The following is a 16646-nucleotide window of genomic DNA, read 5'->3' on the forward strand; positions in this document are numbered from 1 at the left end:
GATTTGGTAGCGTCTAAAACTATATGCGTTTTTGGTGGTGAATTTTGACAATTTATAGAACAACATTTACAAGTAGGCTATGTACTTATATTTGTACAGATAAAATAAATCGTGAACCAAAAGCAACATTTCTTGACTTTCATGACCATTTTCTGATTTCGTGACTTTCTTTAATCCTTTTCGTGACCGATAGACACCCTGGTAATCTAGTATGACTTCCAGGTTCAATGTAATATACATAGAACATGACCTATAAGAGACAGTGAGAAGAGTTTTTTTTTTTTAATGAGTTAGCGTTCTTAAAATAGGTAGCGTTCTTAAAATACCATCTCTTCTTTTACCCTGTAATCAAACATAATTATTAGAAATCAACTACTTCCGGTTTTAACGTTCATCGTTGTACAGTCTTGTTCAAGAAATCTTGACCACTCACCCTGCTATGAAAGATGATATTCTTGCAACCGCAAAAGGATATTACATTGCTGTGGCTCTAAATAAACTTCTTAATCGACCAAACAAAATTCACATTTATTTGATTTAATTCTAACTATAGGTAAGACCACAGGCCTTTTCAAAGAGAGATGAATGGCAAAGTTTTCTTGAACAAGACTATATGACAAACGGCAATAGATAGGCACGGTTTTTGTATTCGATTAATCGCCCGTAGAATATATTCCATCTCCACTATAATCACTAGTAAATAACACTAAGTGGTAGATATCTACTACAACTTCTGGTTTCAATTTTAATTGAAAAATATTGGGTGGTCCTCTTTACTGTCTTTAAGTGATTTTGTTTTAAATGAGAAGTCCTAAAGCCAAATTTCATGCTTGTAACTTTCAGAGATTCTGAGATACCGATATCCTATTATATGAGTAATAATTTCTATTCTCACCTTTTCCTTCTCCTTTATTACTAAGATATAAAGAAATGGTGAAACATGTGTTAAATTATTTTAAATTGGAAATCCAAATACCAAATTTTAAGTTCACAGTCCTATACGTTTCGGAGATGAGGGTATCTTATTAAAATAACTCTCACCACAATTCCTCCTCTTTTCGTGAATTTTCAAAAAAATTTCTTACTGGCACTCCACGTCACAAATCCTATGTAGGTGTAAATTCAGTTTTTAGGTAGTCCTTAGAGCAGTGGCTCCTAATCTATGGGTGCGAGTCTCTGACAGAACTGAATTTAAAATTACAAATATTACGAATGTTGTAAAAAAACATTAAATGAAATATTTAAACACGAAATAACTATTCTGTAAGAACTGTGGTTTCATTGACAAAACTGGTAAAATATAATATTCCAGTGCACTACAATGCTATGCAGGAATCTTGCTGGAAATAAATATAAATTTGTGAGAATATGGCTATTATTATTTACTATTATTATATGCAAACCCGTTCTTCGTACGGGTAGAATAGGTTTATGGGAAATATTTGAAAGTTATATTTGATCACTCTTTCCCCATTTCGTAACTTGTTTGAACAAAAGTGAAATAAAACCCCTAGCTCGACAATGTTCAAAAATGTGTTTTATACGATGCAGTATTTATTCTTTGCAAGAAATCTAAATTCTCTTCTGCTTTTACGATTCTTTTATTTCGAAGTGAGTTGATAAAATAGAAATGTCCTACATGCTAAATATGTTTAAAAATTCATTTCAGACGTTTCAAACACCTTGACACACTTTAACCTCTTTTGGAAGCAGAATTTTCGAAAACGCTGGGGCATGTCCACATGATGACCTCGTTAAGTAAAAAGATATATACCTAGTTTCATCTCCTTGGCTTAGAAGATATTTAATTTTCGCCGTATATATTTACTCCTCAACCCTCTTAGGATACGAATTTTAATGAAACTGACATGGTTAAAAAATGGCTTCAGCCAAGTGCTAACTATGTTCTAAAATTCTCAATCATTTTTCTTGAGATGATACGGAAGTGGAATTTCCTAGAACGCTGGGTTGCGTGTCTACTTGGTTTTTATATTAAATTTCATCTTCATACATGAGAGATTTGAAAGATACTGTATTTTTAGCAAATATTTTAGACCTTGACCCCTCCCCTTAGGATACGCATTTCAGTGAAAACGATATGAAGAAACCATACTCTAGAGTAGTTCTAAATATGTTCAGTAATTCTCCTCGAACATTCTATGATGATGAGACAGCAAACGCCGATTTGAATGTCGAGAAATAAGTAAATTAATTCCTCCCTCCTTCTGCTTAAAAGGAGAATTTTGAAAACTCTGAAATACGTATTCCATTCTTTTTAGTTCAGAGTTGGTTTACGAAATTTCACATTACGAATTTAAACGAATTTCACATTTCATGATATTTTCTGAATAAATAGTGGTAAATGTTATTATTATAGAAATCGTCTCTTTTCTCCATCTTTAAGAGGGGAATTTCCGGAAACATACGTTCAATTATTTATAGTTAAGAAATCAAAGCCAAATTTCACACCTCAAACGTAAGCAAATGCAGAAATTTTAATAGGTAGACACTATCCTCCATTCTCATCTTAGGACAGAATTTTCGGAAAACCTAAATATGTATTGGTTCGTTTCTAATTGAGTTTAATTTTGAAATTTCACGTCTCCAATATAAAGAATTCTTACATTTATCAAGAGGGTATTATGATGGCAGTAGAAAATAATAGTGGTAGAAAATAATAGTGGTAGAAACAGGAAAAGGTAGTCAGCGAGAGAAATTAGGTCATAGGAAGGTGGAAATAATAAGTTGAAGACTTATATGAGAGTAGGAATAGACCGTGTAGCCTAAATGCTGAAGTAGAAAATGAAGTAGGCGAGGATGATAAAGGATTCAGTATTCTTAGGGATGAGTTTGAAAAGGCTATATCCGAGATTAGAAATGGAAAGGCAACTGGAATAGATAACATACCAATCGAATTCATTAAAAATATAGAAGACAAGGGAAAGAAAGAATTGTTCGGATTATGCAATGAAATATATGAAACAGGAGAATGGCCAAAAGACTTTCTGAAAACGATCATGATACCGATGGCTACCGATCATGATACCGAAATCGAACCTAAAGAGATGTGAGGATTATAGAACTATTAGTCTCATATCTCATGCAGCTAAAATTCTGCTCCGAATACTGAACAGAAGGTTATATGAAAGAACGAATAAAGAAGTTGAGGAGGAGCAGTTCGGGTTCAGAAGAGGCAGGGCACAAGAGATGCAATTGGATTATTAAGGGCGATCGGTGAAAGATTTATAGAAAAAGGGAAAGAGGTGTATGTTATATTTATTGATCTAGAAAAGGCTTTTGACCGCGTGAATTGGGAATTGTTGTTGGGAGTTCTAATGAAGATAGGGTTGGAATGGAAAGATAAAAGACTAACAAGAAACTTATACATGAACCAACAAGTAAGTGTTAGGATAGGGGAAGAACTGACGGAAGAGAGTGCAATTGGAAGGGGAGTTTGACAAAGATGCTGCATCTCGCCAACACTATTTAATGTCTATCTAGAAGAGATAGTGAAAAAGAGTTTACATGATGATGATGGCTTTTCGGTAGGAGGTAGAATGATTAAATGCATAATATTTGCAGACGATATGGCGCTTGTTGTAGAATCTGAAAACAAAATCAATAAAATGTTAGAAAAAATTTGAAAGGGATTTGAAGAATATGGGATGAAAAGAAATGCTAGAAAGACAAAAGCGATGGTGATTGGAACGAAGGGGTCTGTGCCAAATATAAAAGTAGGAGGGGAGAAAATAGAGCAAGTGAATAGTTTTCGATACCTGGGTAGTATTCTTAGTAATGACATGAAGTGCGAACGTGAAATAAAAGCAAGGATAGGAATGGCGAAAGAAGCCTTTAGGAGGAAGAAAAGTCTGTTTTGTGGGAATTTGAATAAAGAGTTGAGAAAAAGACTCATAAAATGCTTCGTGTGGAGTGTTCTACTGTTTGGGACGGAAACGTGGACATTACGTAAACGTGACGAAAATCGACTGGAAGCAGCCGAAATGTGGGTGTGGAGAAGAATGGAAAGAATTAGTTGGGTAGAGCGGAAAACGAATGAAAGAGTGTTAGAAATGGTGGGTGAGAAAAGAACACTTTTAGATATTATTACGAAGAGGAAGAGAAACTGGTTGGGACATTGCCTAAGAAGAGATCGTATCATGAGGGACGTCCTAGAGGGTAAGTAGGCGGGAAAGAGAGGGAGGGAGCGAAGGAGACTACAATTAATGGATTATATAAAAACAGAAGGATCATACGCGAAGACGAAGAGGTTAGCGGAGGATCGTGGAGCATGGAAGCTTCTCAGCTGCGGCAAGTGACCTGCCAATAAAGGCAGAATACCTATGATGATGACATTTATCATTTTCTAAAAATAAATGAAATAAAGTACAGTTGAAAAATTAATGTTATACGAATTACTCCTTTCTTGTTTAGGTGCGGAATTTTCAGAAACTGTAAGAAACATGTTCAGTTATTTTTAATGGTTAGTTTATATGCGTAGTGTCATCTTCCTTACCTCAGGGATTAGCAAGATACAGTATCCTATTTACGCCTCTAGGGATACATATTTCCAAAAATCCTTCTTTATCCCTTGCTTTCGTCAAAAAGAGTATTCTTGCTAATTATAGCATTATGGCTTGGTCGATAATGAGTAACTCACTTATGCTGTCTTATATACAGTATAGGTTATTATTATTGTTATTATTTTTGTTGCTATTACTGATGATTTGAGAATACAATGCTGCAAATAAAATTGCAGAAACGGTCAAAGACATCGCGAATGATGTAGGCGTGAAGTGTGTAGGGTTTAAGAATGTGGGCGCTTGTTAAAAATGTTGGAACAATTGCCCTAGAAGATCCCAAAACTTTAATTTAGAAAACACAGCGCCTTGTATCATTTCCTACTTTATAACACTACAACGAATACTCTACAAGAACATTGTACTTCTATTAAATTACCTCGCTGAACAGTACTAAATGATCACCGAAGGCTAACATGAAATGGAGGATTCACACAACTAGATCCGCATTTTCTTGAGTTAACTAAACATTAAGTATAATACCGAAGTAGCATTATAGATAGTGAGACTGTAGAAAAAATGAACCTTTCCTCTAACAGTTAAAAGAATAACAGAACATAGACGCGATAATAATAATAATAATAATAATAATAATAATAATAATAATAATAATAATAATAATAATAATAATAATAATAATTCAATTTCTTAAAAATAGTATTCAAAAATAGATAGAGGAAACTGCAGTCTGGTAATAATTATAAGGAACCAGATTAAAACGTATTAGCTTTTCTCAACCCACTGAGAAAGAGAAAAGTTGAAAGTAAGAGATGAAAGGTAAGAAAGGAATAATAAGAAGAAGAATGCAGTTGGTCGATGATTTGAAAAATGGTATCAAATATTGGGAATAAAAAGAGGAAGCTGAAGACCGAGAAAGGTGAAAGAAGAATTTCCAGACCAGAACCTAAGAAAACACACAGTCACACTTACATCTCCCATTAGTCCCAGTACCTGCCAGCAGGTAGAATACTTAATAATAATAATAATAATAATAATAATAATAATAATAATAATAATAATAATAATAATAATAATAATAATAATAACAGACCACGATAGCTGCTGCGACTAAGTTACTGCGCACGATAGCTCTTGATAAAAGCAAATTTTTATTTTATTTTATTTATTTATTTATTTATTTATTATTTTGCAAACTATGGGTAGAGTAATTATTTCGGAGGAGCTAGTTAATTGAAGTGATCCATAAACCGAAGGTGGTAGAAATCAACCTTTTCCAAGTTTTAACGTTGACCACTATAAAACAAAAACGGTTTTCGGCAATCGATTAAGCGTTTCAAGAATATTTTTCATCTCCTTTCGTTACCAACCGAAAGTGGTAGAAATAAAGCATTTCCGGTTTTACGTTGAACACTATAAAGCAAAATCGATAAATAGTTACGAGCGGCTTTCTGTAATGGCAAATCCTTCAGATTGGATCTGACAAGAGTTTACCGAGAAATAAATTACCACACGCAAATCAATCCCAAAACTTGGCCAAACTCGACCAGCAAATGTAGAGATCTTAATTAGGTTGAGGGCTGCCCACCACCGAATTTTGTTCCGATTCGGCCAATAGTTATCAAGAAAATGCTGCTGGCTAATTAAGTAGTTATCGAGAAATAAGGTATGAAATGCAACCCGCGTTCTTGGCCGTGTTTGACCACAGAATATGCCAGTACTTATTCCTTAGGGAATGGGCTAGTAGCTCACAAAATTTAGTGAACATCCGGCTAGTATTAAATTTAAAAATAAACTCTAGTAAAAACCGTAAAGAGGATTTTATGTAATATGTTCTCAATTAATATGGATACCGGAATTTGTATCGTATTTCTTTCAGTTCTGGTATTAATACAGAGATTACTGTCGAGATGGAATACACTCTTGCGGTACTTAATGAATTACATAAAATCCCTTCTAGCTCTCCAATCTATAACCGGAAGTGATTGATATATGCCACTTCTGCTTTTAGTATAAAGGTTAGAGTCGAGATAGAATATATTCTTGGGACACTAAATGATTATAGTAAACCGCTTCTCCTTATCTGTTATCTTTTCTAATCTATTGCGATCAACACTAAAGCCGGAAGTAGTTGGATTTTGCTACTTCCGGTTTGGAGTTTAAGAGAGATAATAACTTACCTGTTCCACAACGTTAAATTGATTCCATAAAACTGCTTCTCCCTATATCTTATAGTTTATGCTCTATGTAAATTAAATTGAAACCGGAAGTTATAGGTGATTTCTACACTTCCTTTTTACTAGGGTGTTAAGTACAAAGTTGAAAGTTACTCCTGGAACGCTTTATAGATTGCCGAAAACTGCTTGTTACTATATATTATCGTTTTCGCTCTATAGTGATCAACGTTGAAACAGGAAATGGCTCAATTCTGTTACTTTCAGAATTTACTAGCTTGTTAAATGTGAAGAAGGTTATCCTTGAAAAGTTTAATTGATTGCCAGAAACATCTTCTCGTTATCTATTATCGTTTTTGCTCTATAGTAATGAGTGTTAAAACCGGAATTAGCTCATTTCTACCATTTCCAGTTCTACTAGAATGTTAAGAATAAGAATAGAGATTCTTTTGAAACGTATAATCGATTGCCCAGAACCGCTTTTCGCTATCCATTATCGTTTTTGTTTTTTATTGATCAACGTTAAAACCTGAAAAAAATTATTTCTACCATTTTGTTTGTCGAATCACCTCTATTAATGAACTATCTCGAGAAAATCACACTATCTACTTATTGAAATTAATAATAATAATAATAATAATAATAATAATAATAATAATAATAATAATAATAATAATAATAATAGAAAATTCGCAGCCTTTCAAATGTTATCTTTCGAAGTAACGGACGTATGTACTGTATGTACGTACGTACTAACATTACGATATTACAAGTTCCACTACGTGATCCTAATAATAATAAAATCTTAAAGAGGATCATGTTATATTTTGTGTAGTGGTTTGGGAACCAGAAGCTCTAGTATATTTAGTTCACTTCCGATTTGATTAAAGGGATCACTGCCGGGATGGAATATACTCTTGGAGCACTTAATGAATTACCAAAAAAAGCCTTCTCGCTTTCCATTCTATAACGCTCAATGTTATAACCGGAAGCGATTGATTTCTACCACTTCAAGTTTTAGTAGAAAGATTAGAGTCGAGATAGAACATATTCTTAGGACACTTAATTGATTACAGAAAACAGCTTATTGCTAGTTAGTTTCTAATCTATAGCAATCAACACTAAAACTGGAAGTAGTTGGGTTTTGCAACTTCCGGTTCGATTAGAAGTTTAATAGAGATTATACCTGTTCCTACAACGCTAAATTAGTTCCCAAAAACAGTTTCTATAACTTATAATTTTTGCACTATATAGATTAAATTGAAACCGGAAGTTATAGGTAATTTCTGCCACGTCTTTTTCACTAAGGTGTTAATTATGAAGAAGAAGGTTATTCTTGAAACTATTTATCGATTGCCGAAAACTGCCTCTTACTATCTATTACCCTTTTCTCTCTATAGTGATCAACGTTAAAACCGGAAATGGTTCATTTGTACCAGTTCATGTTTTACTAGAGTGTTAAGGGTGAAGACGTAGATTAATCTTGAAACGCTTTTTCGATTGTCCATTCTCGATGGCTCATTCGTACCTCTTCCGGTTTTATTAGACTATTAAGAATGAAGATGAGAGTTGGCTATGAAACGTGTGATCGATTGCCAAGAACCGCTTTTCCCTATCTATTACCGTTTTTGTTATATAATGATCAACATTAAAACCGGAAATGACATATTTCTACCACTTCTGGTTGGTGAATCTTCTCTATTAAAGAACTCCCTCAAGATAATCATTGTATCTTTGTATTGCAAAAACAATTTTAAAATTCGCATCCGTCCAAATGTCATCGTACGGAGTAACGGACGGACGTATGTACAAACATTATGATGTTACAAGTTTCACTACGTAATCCTAATAGTAAAAACAGTAAAGATTTACGTAATATTTTCTCAATTGATTTGGAAATCAGAAGTTGTAGTATATTTTTTTTTCACTTCCTAGTTGAGTAGAGTGATTACTGTCAAGATGGAATACACTCTTGGGCACTTAATAAATTTTCCATTCTATTCCCTTTTCGCTATATATTCTATACCAATGAATGCTTAAACTGGAAGTGGTTTCTGTCACTTCCGGTTTGAGTAGAAAAATTGAAGTCGAATTAGAAAATTCTTGGAACACTTAATATATTGATTACTGAAAACCGCTTCTCGCTATTTATTACGGTTTCTAATCTATTGTGATCAACACTAAAACCGGAAGTAGTTGGGTTTTGCCACTCCCGGTTTATTTAGAAGTTTAAGAGATGAAACGATACTTATTCCCACAACGCTAAACTGATTTCCCAAAACAGCTTCTCCCTATCTCCCTATGTAGATTAATTTGAAGTCGGAAATTATAGTTAATTTCTACTGCTTCCGCTTTTACTAGGATGTTAATGATGAAGATGAAAGTTATCCTTGACACGCTTTATCGATTGCCGAAAATTGCTTCTTGCTATCTTTTACCGTTTTTGCTCTATAGTGATCAACAATAAAAAAAGGAAATGACTCATTTATACCACTTCCGGTTTTACTATAGTGTTGAGAATGAATATGGGAGTTGTCCTTGAAACGTTTAATCCACTGCCGAAAACCGTTTGTCGCTATCTATTACAGTATGTGCTCTACAGTGATCAACGTTGAAACCGGAAATGGCTCATTTGCACCACTTTCTGTTGAATAAATAATCTTCGTTAACAAACTTCCTCGAGATAATTACTCTATTTATCTATTTCAAAAAACAGAATTAAAAAATTCGCATTCGTTCAAAAGTTATCGTGCGGAATGTTACGGTAAGTTCCACTAAGTGATCGTAATAAATAATTCATACCCCCGACCCCGCCACACACACACACTAACTTATGTACACACGAAAGTATATCTGGTAGTTCCCATATGCCTATGCCGGTAGCTGGAAACAGAGAGAGAGAGAGAGAATCTTATTGCACCTTGACACAGAACGCGAATTACTCAGAACATCAATTAAAAAAAGAATAGTTGTAAATGAAACTTTCAAAGATTGGTACCACTGCTGCAACCTACACATGCAATTCTTCCATAATGATTGATTCGTAAGATGATGTATATGGGTTTCTTAATGACAGTGTAATAAAATGCCTTCAAATTGACCACAAAATAAAAAGTTAAATTTCTCTCTCAAATTTTATAAAATGGAAGTCGATGGTCATTATGGGAACAGTCTACAATAACAATATATGCAAACAAATATCAATATTACTCCAAGCTTTCCACTGGATGCCAGAAAGCTTCGTATCATATTTGATGTCACAAGCATAAGCAGATGTAATATATATATATATATATATATATATATATATATATATATATATATATATATATATATAATATTTTGCCACATGTATATATAAGTATTTTAACAGAATATAGAAATTTGTAAAAGAGAATATATATAAGTACCTCAAAGGAATAACATTATCGATAGAATAAGAAAAGGAATAACACTTATGTTTGCTTATTTTTATTCAGCCTAAAATGAAAAGGAAATCCATCTCGTTACTCATAAAAACATTCCGAATAGATATAAAACTGTATATATATATATATATATATATATATATATATATATATATATATATATATATATATATATATATATATATATATATATATATGTATATATATGTATATGTATATGTATATATTAATACAGAACTGTATGATGTCAAGCAACGAAAAAGCATAACTTTTAGGCATCTCACGTGTACTAAAATTATTTTTTAACTTTTTTCGAATTCCACGCGTGTGAAACAAATGTATGTTCACAGATTGCTTCAAGTCTGTTCTCTAATGGACAAACATTGTTGTAGGTAGTTTTTATACTTATTGTTTCAGAGCTTCAATATTAATTTCACCGACCACGAAAAATATGTATTTAACACTAATATCCTCCTTATTTTTTTTACATGTTTCGGTATCCCTATTTCCTACGGTAGCCAGTGGAATCGATGCATGTGAATTTGCCTCATTAATCTCAACAACCGTGAATTCTGTAGAAATTTCAGTCATTTTCTGCACTGATTTAGAGAGTACTCCCGTTTCTTCTCACTTACTTGAAACATGTCTCCCTCATACGATGTTACATCAGCATAAACTTACTTGCGAGAGATCGAGCTTAATATTATTGATTTTCCCCTGAAAACCTTCACTGTATGTGTTCCCTTAGCGTAAGGAGCATCTTTGTGGGACGTTAAACTGAAAGATGGTGTCTCAATGATTGCGAAAACTATCACTTAAGTCAGTATCGTGATCGTATTCCGTAGAAAATGTGAAAACTCGATTTATGGAACGTTCAAAAATTTTGTGAACCCTCATCCAAGATCCAATATATTTCAATCATAAATTTTCTTGTACGTCTTATATTTGGAGAACTGCATATAGTGTAGCCAGATTCAAACTATCACTTAACTCAGTATGTTATTATTATTCCCTAAAAAATACGAAAACTCGATTTAGGGGACTTGACAAATTTTGTGACCCCACATCCAAGATCGAATATATTTTCAATATACACCATCTAATAATTTTATTTCAATCAAAAAGTTTCTTTTGCGCCTTATATCAGGAGAACTACTTATAGTGCACCCAAACTCAAACTATCACTTAACTATGTATGATGTTCTTATTCCTTAGAAAATACAAAAACTCTATTTAGGCCGTTCAAAAACTTTGTCACCCTTGATTCAAGATTCTAATAAAGATATTTGAATCAAAAATTTTCTTTTATGCCTTATATCTAGAGAACTACTTATAGTGCAGCCAAACACAAAATATCACTAAATTCAGTATGATGTTCTTATTCCTTAGAAAATCCTAAAACACGATTTAGCGGTCGTTAAAAAATGTTTGATCCCTGTTAAAAGATGCAATAATTATATTTCAATTAAAAATTTTCTTGTACGCATTATATATGGAGATCTACACATAGTGTAACCAGATTCAAACTATCATTTAACTCATTATGATGGTCCGATTGCGTAGAAAATAGTAACACTCGATTTAAAGGTCCTTCTAAAATTTTGTGACCCCTGATCCAAGTTCCAATTTATTTAAATCAAACATTACCTTGTCCGCCTTATATCTGGAGAACTACATATAGTCTAGCCAGATTCACGATATTAGCCCTGGGGACATCAATTCCAACCCCTTTGGATGATGTGTTAATGGGTTCGGAGTTTAATCACTGATCACAGTTTCCTTGAGATGATGTGTTAATGAGTTTAGAGTTTCATCACTGAACAGAATGACACCGAAAAGTATGGACTTGGCACTAATATCAAGCGTTTTGAATTATTTTTACATGTCTCGATATCACCCCTAGAAAAACCCCAGCTAAATCCTCTTACATGATATGCTAATGAGTTCGGAGTTTCATCACTGAACAAAGCGCCCCCGAAAACTGGATTTGACACTAATGGCAAGAATTTTGAATTATTTTTACATTTCTTGAAACCTCAGCCCTGGGACCCCTACTCCAACCCGCCATAGATGATGTGCTAATAAGTTCGAAGTTCCATCACTGAACGCAGCGCCATCGAAAACTATGGGTTTGACACTAATGTCGAGCATTTTGAATTATTTTTACGTGTGTCTACAAACCATCCCCTATTAGGGGTGTTCCTTACCTCATTGGTAGTGGAATGACTTCGAAATTAACGTGAATTAGAATTTACTGACAAAAAACGCTTCGTCTTGATCTAAGATCACGATCAAATTTTGATTCATTTTCAATTCAATCGTCTGGTCCCGACCAGACATAAGACAGAAAGACAGACAGATAGACACTTTTATTTAAAACTATCATTTGATACTATCACGGCCTAAAACACACATATATACATTCATATTATTATCTTCTAAAGTACAGCAAGTGATGTTTTGAGTTCATCATCTGCTTTCACAGAACACTCCAGTCATTTTATCGCACGTCAGTTGGAAACGAAAAGGAAATACGAAGCACCACACACACACACAAACTGTGAGCTTATCTTTTGTTGTTGAAATTACACAACATATGTACGTATGCCTTCTTCCTTTCAACCCTGACTTCAATGTACAGCAATGTGAAGAAGCACGTAACAAACGTTCACAAATTATTAAAATTAGCTTATATGTATGTGTGAATATTTTTTCGTTAGAATTCAATAGTAGAAAATGGACCGATGTGTCTCATACGGGGCCATATTAGAACATATTAGAACAACTCAGGAGCCCCTGGGAAATTGAGCATCGTGAACCGTCAACCCACGGTCTTTTACGATCTCCATTTTAGGGGTGTATTTGTTCCCTTTTATGAGCACTTTTTAGGAGGTGTACTCGTTACCTTTCATGAGCAATTTTTAAGGGTGAACCCGTTCCCTTTTATGAGCACATTTTCCAACCCCTATTTTAACATAGCAGATAACACATAAGAGCAGAAATTACATAAGACTATGTAACAAAGCAGGGGTGTACTCATTCCAACCCCTATTTTAACATAATAGAAATAGAAGACAATGAGCAAAGCTTACAATCGAGCATCCACTGTCTATAGATAGTCATCTTAGAGGGTGTATTCATTCTCTTTGATGACCATTTTTTCCCAACCTAATTGAAATTACATAGCAGAACAGATAATACATAAGACTACGTAACATAGCAGGGATGTATTTGATCCCTTTTATGAGCACTTTTTAAGGGGTGTATTCGTTCTCTTTTATGATTACTTTTTCAACCCCTATTTGAACATTTTAACATAGCAGAAATTTATGAACACATTCTTCACCCCTATTTTAACGTAGCACTGATTTCGTTCCCAACCCCTAATTTAACATAGCAGAAATGACACAAGAATGTCCTCAAACTACTGACCATCGTGAACAAAGGTCAAACTCAGAAACGGAGCCACATATTGAGATTGTGTTTACACATCTAGTAATAGGTCATAAACTACTACAAGTACCAAAAATAATGACCATCGAGGTCAAAGGTCAAAAAACTTAAAACCTAATAACTCGGAAACAAAGCAACGTATTGAGGTGCTTTTTCCAAATCTAGTAATAGGTCATCAACTAGTACATGTTAAAAATGTACTCACCATCGAGGTCAAAGGTTAAAATACTTAAAACCCAATAACTCGAAAATGGATCCGCATATTGAGATGGTGTTTCCACATTTAATAATTGGTCATCAACTACTACAACTTCCATAATAATTAACATCGAGGTCAAAGGTCAAAATACTTAAAACGTAATAACTCGAAAACGGACCCAAATATTGAGGTGGTGTTTCCACATTTAGTAATAGTTCATGAGGTACTACATGTCTCAAAATTAGTGGCCATCGTGGTCAAAGGTCAAAATATTTAGAACCCAATAACTCGAAAATGGATCCGCATATTGAGATGGTGTTTCCACATTTAATAATTGGTCATCAACTACTACAAGTTCCAAAATAATGACCATCGAGGTCAAAGGTCAAAATACTTAAAACCCAATAACTCGAAAATGGATCCGCATATTGAGATGGTGTTTCCACATTTAATAATTGGTCAGCAACTACTACAAGTTCCAAAATATTGACCATCGAGGTCAAATGTCAAAAAACTTAACACCCAATAACTCGAAAATGGATCCGCATATTGAGATGGTGTTTCCACATTTAGTAATTGGTCATCAACTACTACAAGTTCCAAAAAGAATGACGTTCCAGTTCAAAGGTCAAAGTATTTAAAACCTAATAACTCGAAAACGGAGCCAAATATTGAGATGGTGTTTCCACATTTAGTAATAGTTCATCAGGTACTACATGTCCCAAAATTAGTGGCCATCGAGGTCAAAGGTCAAAATACTTAAAACTTAATAACTCGAAAACGGAGCCAGATATTGAGGTGTTGTTTCCAACTACTACATGATCAGAAGTACTGACTAACGAGGTCAAAGGTCAAATATTTAAACGTGAATAACTCTTAAACAGAGCAACGTATTGAGGTGCTGTTTCCAAACCTAGTAATACGTCATCAACTACTACATGTTGCAAAAGTACTGACCATCGAGGTCAAAGGTCAAATATTTAAGGCTTAATAAATTTAAACAAAGCCTGTGTGACCTATTCAGTTTTGTACCAAGCAGAGAAAAGTAAACAATGATTTAGTATGACTGGCTTACTTCGATAAATAAAGCAAAGATATGCCATTTTAACTATTTAAACAAACGAAAGGATAAATTTGAATGACCTATTTTATCTAGCTCAGAATTTTATATCATTTTATACTACTCAAATAAAAAAAACAGATGAAAATTCATTTTAACAAACTCAGGCTTTTATACCATTTTGTACTACTTGAATAAACGAAGAAATAGGCTATTTAGTTTTGTACCAACCAGAAAATAAGAAGTGAAGATTAGGTGGATTATTTTCTTTTGTGCCAAGTGGAAAAGACTAGAAGAGCTACTTTAACTAGCTTATAATTTTATATCATTATGTACTGTTTAAGCAAACAAAAATTGACTATTTTAACTAGCTCAGAATTTATGTAACTTTTGAACTACTGAAATGTTCTCTTTTTGTATCAATCAGAAAAAAACGAAGAAGGATTATTTTAACAAGTTCGTAATTTCTGTAGCGAAAGAACAATTTGGATGTTCTACTTTTTATACCAACGAGAAAAAATGAACTTGCTGAATATTTTACATCATACGAAAGAATAAATTTAACACTACATTGGTAACGTTTTGGAAACTTTTATAAATGGTAACGTTTGGTCTACCGGACCCATTCAAGCTTTTACGCGCTGAAATCAATTAAAGAATATTTTATTACGTAGAGCTTACGTTGACAAAATTATCTTCAGTTACATTAAACGAAAGAATACAGTAATTTATTTTGAATGCCAAATTCAAAATTAATACATGTCTTTTATTGTTATGAATGTATTTAACGAACATTTTTCATTCAGCTATTATTTAGTTAAGAATGGTTTAAGTTAACACAGTATTCCATACGTAAAACAATATTCCAGGCATGGTACAAATAATGAAAGGTTTAGGTAATGACGATATTACTTGAAACTGGAGGAAAATATGTCTTTTAACTTTATTTCAATTTTTCTTTGCACTACTTTCCATTGAATTTCTGAAAAACTTCAGCCACTCTTATTGGCATCGTTACATGTAAAGACCTGAACATTCATCACAAAACATTCTTGTGTGACCCAGGCAGATCCACTTACCACAATTTTGGCAAAAGTACCTGGTTTTGCTGTCTTTACACATGTTGCAACGTCCTCGTTTCAATTCTCGCTGCATAGGAGCATGCTCTTCAAGGGTTAATCCACATAATCTTGCAGACGATTTTCAAAGATCAGTAGGATTGCGTTTATTTTGTGCTCTCTGTATCAACTGGCTCTGTATCAATTCTTTAGACAATTCTTTAGACATCGGTATACGAGCAGTCACGATGTTACTAGAAAAAGAACGAAAATTCAGATTTCCTTTTTGCTTCCTCCATTTCGTGTCCTAGTCTCTACCTACAAAATATTTGTGCACAGTTTCTTCAAAATCAGAACTTCCATCACTGTTTCCTACTTCATCACTAGTATAATGATCACTAGGCAAACAAAAGTCAGGATCACAATCTTCATCATCTTCTTTGCAAGCTACATCTCTTAGTTCTTGCTCTAACATGTCCCTTGCTCTAACATGTTCTTTGAACATATGCCTCACAGCTTTCGGCCATCTTTCACTTGAATGTGTAAAAAAACAAGTGCTTAAAAACATGCAAATCAACACACGGAAATATGAAGTTTTCTGTTCTAAAATCGCTACTTAATATTATTTAATCTTGCTAGTAAAAATAACATCACTGGTAACGTTGGGTCTGTCTGGGCCACTCTGTGAAAAAGCACGCGGCACACAACAATGACCAAGCGAAAACTAAAACAGGCTACG

The sequence above is a fragment of the Thermobia domestica genome, chromosome 4 (assembly GCF_964235325.1).
Source record: "Thermobia domestica chromosome 4, izTheDome1.hap1.1, whole genome shotgun sequence".
NCBI lineage: Eukaryota > Metazoa > Arthropoda > Insecta > Zygentoma > Lepismatidae > Thermobia > Thermobia domestica.